Below are 6437 nucleotides of genomic sequence, written 5' to 3' on the forward strand. Positions count from 1 at the left end.
ACCTGAATATCGGAGGTTACTCAAATCTGGTCCAGTGAACTTTAACACAATTTATCTCTATGGGGTTTTGACTGTATAAAATTTGGGGGAAAATTCTTTGAAGGCATGTGCTCTTGGAATACTTTCCTAGGCACATCCTGGCCAGCAAAAAAAGGTAATGCCTGATTCTCTAGCACTTCAAATACAGTGTTAGAGGGTTTTTCTTTTTCCCGCAGATTCGGTGACACCCATGTGGTCCCAGTCCCTCCCAGCATGGTCCCAGTCATGCCCAGTTGTGTCCAGTGTAGACACAGTAACTCCCATTCAATCCCAGTTGCTCCCAGTGTGGTCCCAGTTCTGCCCAGCATGGTCCTGATTGTTCCCAGTGTGGTTACAGTCAGCCCAGTATGGTTACAGACACTCCCAGTATATCCCAGTTGCACTCAGCATGCTCCTAGTCATGCCCAGTCACTCCCAGACACCCCAGGAAGGTTCCAGGTGCCCCAGTACAGACCAGTCATTGCCAGTATAATCCCAGTACGATCCCAGTATGATCCCAGTACTGCTCAGTCACTCCAGTGCTGCACTGCTGGGATCCCCCACCCCTCGCTGCGTTCCCCCCTCCCGCATCTCCAGGCTCCCCAGAGGAGCCCCAAGGGCTGCAACTCCCTGCCCAGGCTCCCCAGCAAGGCCACTTTGGATCTGCAGCCCCCAGTTTTCCCTGTTTCCCTCTCCTTTTCCCCAGGCCGGGCTCCCCCTGTCCCCAGCGCTGGGCTGGGAGCAGCCGAGAGCCCCGCGCTGCCCATGCCGAGCTGTCCCGGCTGCATCCCCGCTCCTCCTGCGGGCTGCGAGCGACTCGGCAACGGCGGAGGAGGAGCAGGGAGGAGGAGGAGCGGGAGAAGGGATTGGGGCAAGGAGGAGAAGGAGGTGGCATTAGGGCGGGGAAGGAGGAGGAGAGACAGAGCGGGAGGAGCGGGAGGAAGAGGAGGGCCAAAGGAGGATCGGTGAGGAGGCACGCGGTTTGGTCTCCCTGAATTCGCAGCCCCCCTGGAGCATCGCCGCCCCCATCCCGCAGGTGAGCGGGGAGGGGGAGCTCGCCCCAAATATCCGGGGGGTCCCTGCGTTTGGGGTTTTTGGGGGGGATGTTTGGAGTTTTCGGGACTCCAAAGCCAAGCCGCAGCTGCCCCTTGGGGGGACATGGGGGGTTCCCCGGGAGGTGTTTTTGGGGGTCCCGGTGGCGGTGCGGGCAGAGCCCCGATGGGGGGCAGGGGGATGCGGGTCCCCCCGCGGTGGGGGTTGGGCTCTGCCCGGGCCCTCCAAGCTGTGCCCGGGGCCAGCGGGTGACCGGCGGGGGAGGGGGGGACAGCGGCTTTTGGGGAGCTCCGGGAGCCGCGGCTTGTCTAAACAGAACCGCAGGGAGAGGAGAGCGCCAGCAGCCCTGAGCGGGGAATCCGGGAGGGGCAATGCCTGGGATTGCTGGGAGCCCTGGTGGGGGAGTGTGGTGGCTTGGGGGCAGGATGGCCGGGAAAGGGGCTCAGGGCTCCCGTGTCCTGCAAGTGGCTACTCCAGTATGAGCCCAGTTGCCAACATTCCCAGCTCCCCCGCCCACCCCCCGCCCCGCGTGGTTCCAGTTTCCTCCTCACTCCCAGTATGAGCCCAGTCTCTCCCAGTCTGACCCTGGTCACTTTCCCTCACTCCCTCTAGGATCCCTGTTGCTCCCAGTATGAACCCAGTCACTCCCAGTCATTCCCTATTATGATGCAATTTGCCCCCAGCACAGTCCCAGTTGCTCCCTTTTCCTCCCTCTTCTGCCCAGTGTGTTCCCAGTTCTCCCAGTTGCCGCTAGCATAGTCACAGTCACTCCCAGTACAATCCCAGTTTTACTCCAGGATGATGCCAGTCTCTCCCAGCAGGGCCCCAGTCACTCCCACTTGCTCCCAGTATGGTCCTAGTTCCCCCCAGCACATTCCCAGTCACTCCCAGCACAATCCCAGTATGAGTCCAGCATGATGCCAGTCTCTCCCATCAGGGCCCCAGTCACTCCCACTTGCTCCCAGTATGGTCCCAGTTTCCCCCAGCACATTCCCAGTCACTCCCAGTATGGTTCCAGTCACCACTTGCATGGTCTCAGGCACTCCCAGTATATCCCAGCTGCCGTGAACATTCTCACAGTCATTCCCAGGCACTCCCAGTTACCTCAGCATGGTTCAGTTGCCCCCAGGATTATCCCAGTCACTGCCAGTAGATCCCCGTTGTCACCAGCATGCACCCTGTCATTCCCAGTTCCTCCCAGTGTATCCCCAGTTGGCTCCCAGCATGGGCCTAGTAGCTCCCAGTAAGCCCCAGTCAGAGTCCATTGACACCCACTGTAATCCCAGTATGATCCCAGTTCCTCCCAGTATGATGCCAGTGGCCCCCAGTGTGATCCCAGTTGCTCCCTGTCAATGCCAGCATGAGCCCAGTAGCTTCCAGTATGATCCCCGTGTCTCCCTGTCTCTCCCAGTATATCCCAGTTGCCCTCAGTGCTGCCAGTCATTCCCACTTCCTGCCAGTTGCTTTCAGCATCATTGCAGTTGCCCACAGGCACTCCCAGTCAATCCCAGTATAATTCCAGTCTCTCCCAGCATGGGCCCAGCTGCTCCCACTGTGATCCCAGTATGATCCCAGTTGCCCCCATCATAGTTCCAGTTGTTCCCAATTCCTCCCAGGATGATCCCACTTGCCCCCATTGCCTCCTGCTATAGTCCCAGTCCTGCCCAGTGTGGCCCCAGACACTCTGAATTGCTCCCAGTTGCCCCCAGCATGGTCCCAACTGTTCCCAGTGTGGTTCCAGTCAGCTCAGTGTGGTTACAGACACTTCCAGTTTATCCCAGTTGCCCTCAGCATGCTCCTAGTCATTGCCAGGCACTCCCAGCTGCCCCAGTAAGGTTCTAGTTTCCTCAGAATGATCCCAGTCTTTCCCAGTTACTCCCAGTTGCCTCCAGCATGACCCCAATTTCAGTCAGTTGCCCACAGTATGGTCCCAGTTGCTCCCAGTATGATCCCAGTTGCTCCCAATGTGTCCCCAGTTTCCTCCCCACATGGTCCCAGTAAGCCCCAGTCAGGTTATGCAAATGCCCCTCGGGGGGACATTGGGGTGTCCCCAGGAGGTGTTTTTGGGGGTTCCCATGGCGGTGCTGGCAGAGCCCCGGTGGGGGTGGGAGGATGTGGATCCCCAGCGTGGTGGGGGTTGGGCTCTGCCTGGGGTCACGTGGGGCCCATGTGGGACCCAGTGGGGGGTGGGGGACACTGGTTTTGGGGAGTCCTGGGTGGGCCATGGGAGGGGAGAATGGAGAGGGGCAATGGCAGAGCTGGGGAACCCCTGGCAGCGTGGTGAGAGAACAGGGGAGAGGGGATCCCTGGGACCCCCAAACCCATTGACTCCCCTAAGCAGGACCCCAGAGAGAGGAGACCCCCAGAAGCCCAAAGTGGGGAACTTGGAGAGGGGGAACCCCTGGGATTGCTGGGACCTCAATCAGTCTGGGGAGAGTGGGGATGCTGGAGAGGGGAACCCCCAGTAGACATGGGACCCCTGCAGCCCTGACAGGGGGAAACCCAGAACCCCAGAGTGGAGAGGCCAGAGAGGGAGAACTGCTGGGAGAGTCTTTTGTAGTGCTGAATCCTGGTGGTCTGGAGGTTTTTATGAAGCCCAGAGCCCTGGTGACTTCTAGAGATGAATTGGACAGGGTGACCTTCAAACCCAAGGTAGTCACTCCTTGTTTTTCCCCAAACCAGGATTTCCCATTCCCAAACCTCGGCTGGATGGAGGAGGAAGCTGTGAGGAAGAGGAAAATGCCTCAGGACCCCCAGGCAGGTGAGGAAGAAGTCACTGCCCCTTTCCCCCTCTCTTCTCCTCCATCTCCCAGCCCAGCATCGCCCCTGGCTGCAGGACAGCCCTGCTGCTGTTGGGGGATGGACTGGGGGAATCTCCTTCCCCTTCCCTCTGGCATGGAGGCAAATCCCAAATGCTCTCCTTGTCCTTCCTCCCCCTGGCAGTGAGCTAAGGGTGGAGAACAGGGAGGACAAATCCTTGCAGCAGAACGTCGTGGAAGAGGCTGTTTTGAGCAGCTCCATGAGCCAGGAATTGAAGAGGGAGGAAAAGGCCCAGAGATGCTGCACGAGGAGGGGCTGCAAACCCAGCCCAGGGTGCTCTGAGGAGCAAAGAGCCACCCTGAGCCGGGAAGGCAACCAGAGCCTTAATAAGAGTTCAGAACTGCAGGTTCCTGAGCAGCTTCATGATGGGGAGAAGCTCCACCAGTGCTTGGAGTGTGGGAAGAGCTTCAGGTGGAGATCCAACCTGATCTGCCACCAGAGAATCCACACTGGGGAGAGACCTTATGAGTGTGAGGAATGTGGGAAGAGCTTCAGACAGCGCTCCCACCTGATCTGCCACCAGAGGATCCACACTGGGGAGAGACCCTACGAGTGCCCTGAGTGTGGGAAGAGGTTTCCGACCAGCTCAGATCTCTTCCAGCACCAGGTGATTCACACAAGCAAGAGGCCTTTCCGCTGCCCTGAGTGCAGGAAGGGCTTCAAACGCAACTCCACCCTCGTCAAGCACCGGCGCATCCACACTGGGGAGAGACCCTATGAGTGTGAGGAATGTGGGAAGAGCTTCAGGCAGAGCTCCAGCCTGGTTGTCCACAAGATGATCCACACTGGGGAGAGACCCTATAGTGTTCCGAGTGTGGGAAGAGGTTTCCAACTAGCTCAGATCTTCTCAAGCACCAGGTGATTCACACAGACGAGAGGCCCTTCCGGTGCCCTGACTGCAAGAAGGGCTTCAAACAGAACTCCCACCTCATCAGGCACCGGCGCATCCACACCGGGGAGAGACCCTATGAGTGTTCTGAGTGTGGGAAGAGGTTTCTGACCAGCAGCAATCTCCTCCAGCACCAGGTGATTCACACAGGTGAGAGGCCCTTCCGCTGCCCTGAGTGCAGGAAGGGCTTCAAGGACAACTCTGCCCTCATCAGGCACCGGCGCATCCACACCGGGGAGAGACCCTATGAGTGTCCCGAGTGTGGGAAGAGCTTCTCCAGCAGTTCTCACTTGACCAAACACCAACGGAGCCACCGGTAAGGGAAGCCCTGCAAGTGCCCAGAGTGCAGGAAGAGCTTCATGTGCTGCTCCAGCTTCATCCCCCATCAGAGGACCCACACTGGGAAGAGCCCTGGTGACCCTCACTCCCAGTGATCAACACTGCGAAGACACCTGGCTGGTGGCTTCCACGTCCTCCTGATTCCCTGTGGCCACCTGGACAAACACAGGGGCAGTAACATCCATCGGGACTCAGATCGACACTGGAAATTCATTGGGAAGAAGTGATTTATTAAATTTACACCCTAAAAAATCTCACCTGCTGTGTAATAGTTTCTTCTGGTGTCATCAAGCAATGCTGGGTGATCTTGGAGGTCTTTTCCAATCTAAGTTCCTTCTTCATCCTGTCAGAGCAACCAAAATTGAGGTAAAATAAAGGAAATTAAACAAAGAGATGCACCATTTTACTGAGTGAACTGGGGAATTGGGAGTGAATTTGGGGTTCAGGGGAAAATTAATGAGGATTTGGGTGTTCTGGGGCTTCCCAGGCCAGGGAACGGGGTGACGATCTCGTAGCTGTGGTGGCAGAACATGTCCACCTGAGCCCATCTGCTCTCCAGGAATTCTGGTTGTCTGTGCCTATTCCTGGCCTCAGTGTTCCCTTCCCTTCCCTTCCCTTCCCTTCCCTTCCCTTCCCTTCCCTTCCCTTCCCTTCCCTTCCCTCCCCTTCCCTTCCCTTCCCTTCCCTTCCCTTCCCTTCCCTTCCCTTCCCTTCCCTTCCCTTCCCTTCCCTTCCCTTCCCTTCCCTTCCCTTCCCTTCCCTTCCCTTCCCTTCCCTTCCCTTCCCTTCCCTTCCCTTCCCTTTTTTCTTTTCTCCCTCCCTCCCTTTCTTTGTGTCACCAAAATCCTCCCCAAAATCTCCTCAAATTCCCACCGAGGCCCTCCTAGATCTCCCCAAAAACCACACTGGGGACCCCAAAAAAGGTGCTATCGGTTTTGATTTGGGAAGGGGTTTCCCCCAAAACATCCCCAAATTGCCCTAAAAACCCCAAAATCGCCCCCAAAATGGCATGGATTGAATTAGGTCAGGGTCTGCAGGCAGGCTGAGCAGCACGGTGTGCAGTTAATTAGGGGTTAATTGCTTAGGGTTGAGGTTAATTAATTAGGTCCCGCTGGGCGGCACGGCATGGCCCTGCAGTCCTTCCTTTACACCATCAGGGGGAAGCACGGGGCTAATTAGGGGTTAATTAATTAATTAGGGTTTAATTAGGTCTGGCTGAGCAGCACAGCACAGCCCTGCAGTCCCTCCTTTACACCACCAGGGGGCAGCATGGGATCAGTTAGAGGCCCTGTCAATTCAGGGCAGCGTAATTAGGAGT

The 6437-nt window shown here is 57.4% G+C and overlaps 1 long non-coding RNA gene across 1 annotated transcript; it reads left to right on the forward strand.

Annotated features, from left to right (window-relative positions):
• The first annotated feature begins 1002 nt into the window (after positions 1–1002).
• Positions 1003–3811, forward strand: LOC146423368 (uncharacterized). The gene is made up of 2 exons (XR_014847567.1): positions 1003–1054; positions 3754–3811. It is a non-coding gene; the product is annotated as an uncharacterized LOC146423368 (long non-coding RNA).
• The last annotated feature ends 2626 nt before the right edge of the window (positions 3812–6437 follow it).

This window comes from Lichenostomus cassidix, unplaced genomic scaffold (genome assembly GCF_008360975.1).
Source record: "Lichenostomus cassidix isolate B80296 unplaced genomic scaffold, HeHo_3.0 HiC_scaffold_734, whole genome shotgun sequence".
Classification (NCBI taxonomy): Eukaryota; Metazoa; Chordata; class Aves; order Passeriformes; family Meliphagidae; genus Lichenostomus; species Lichenostomus cassidix.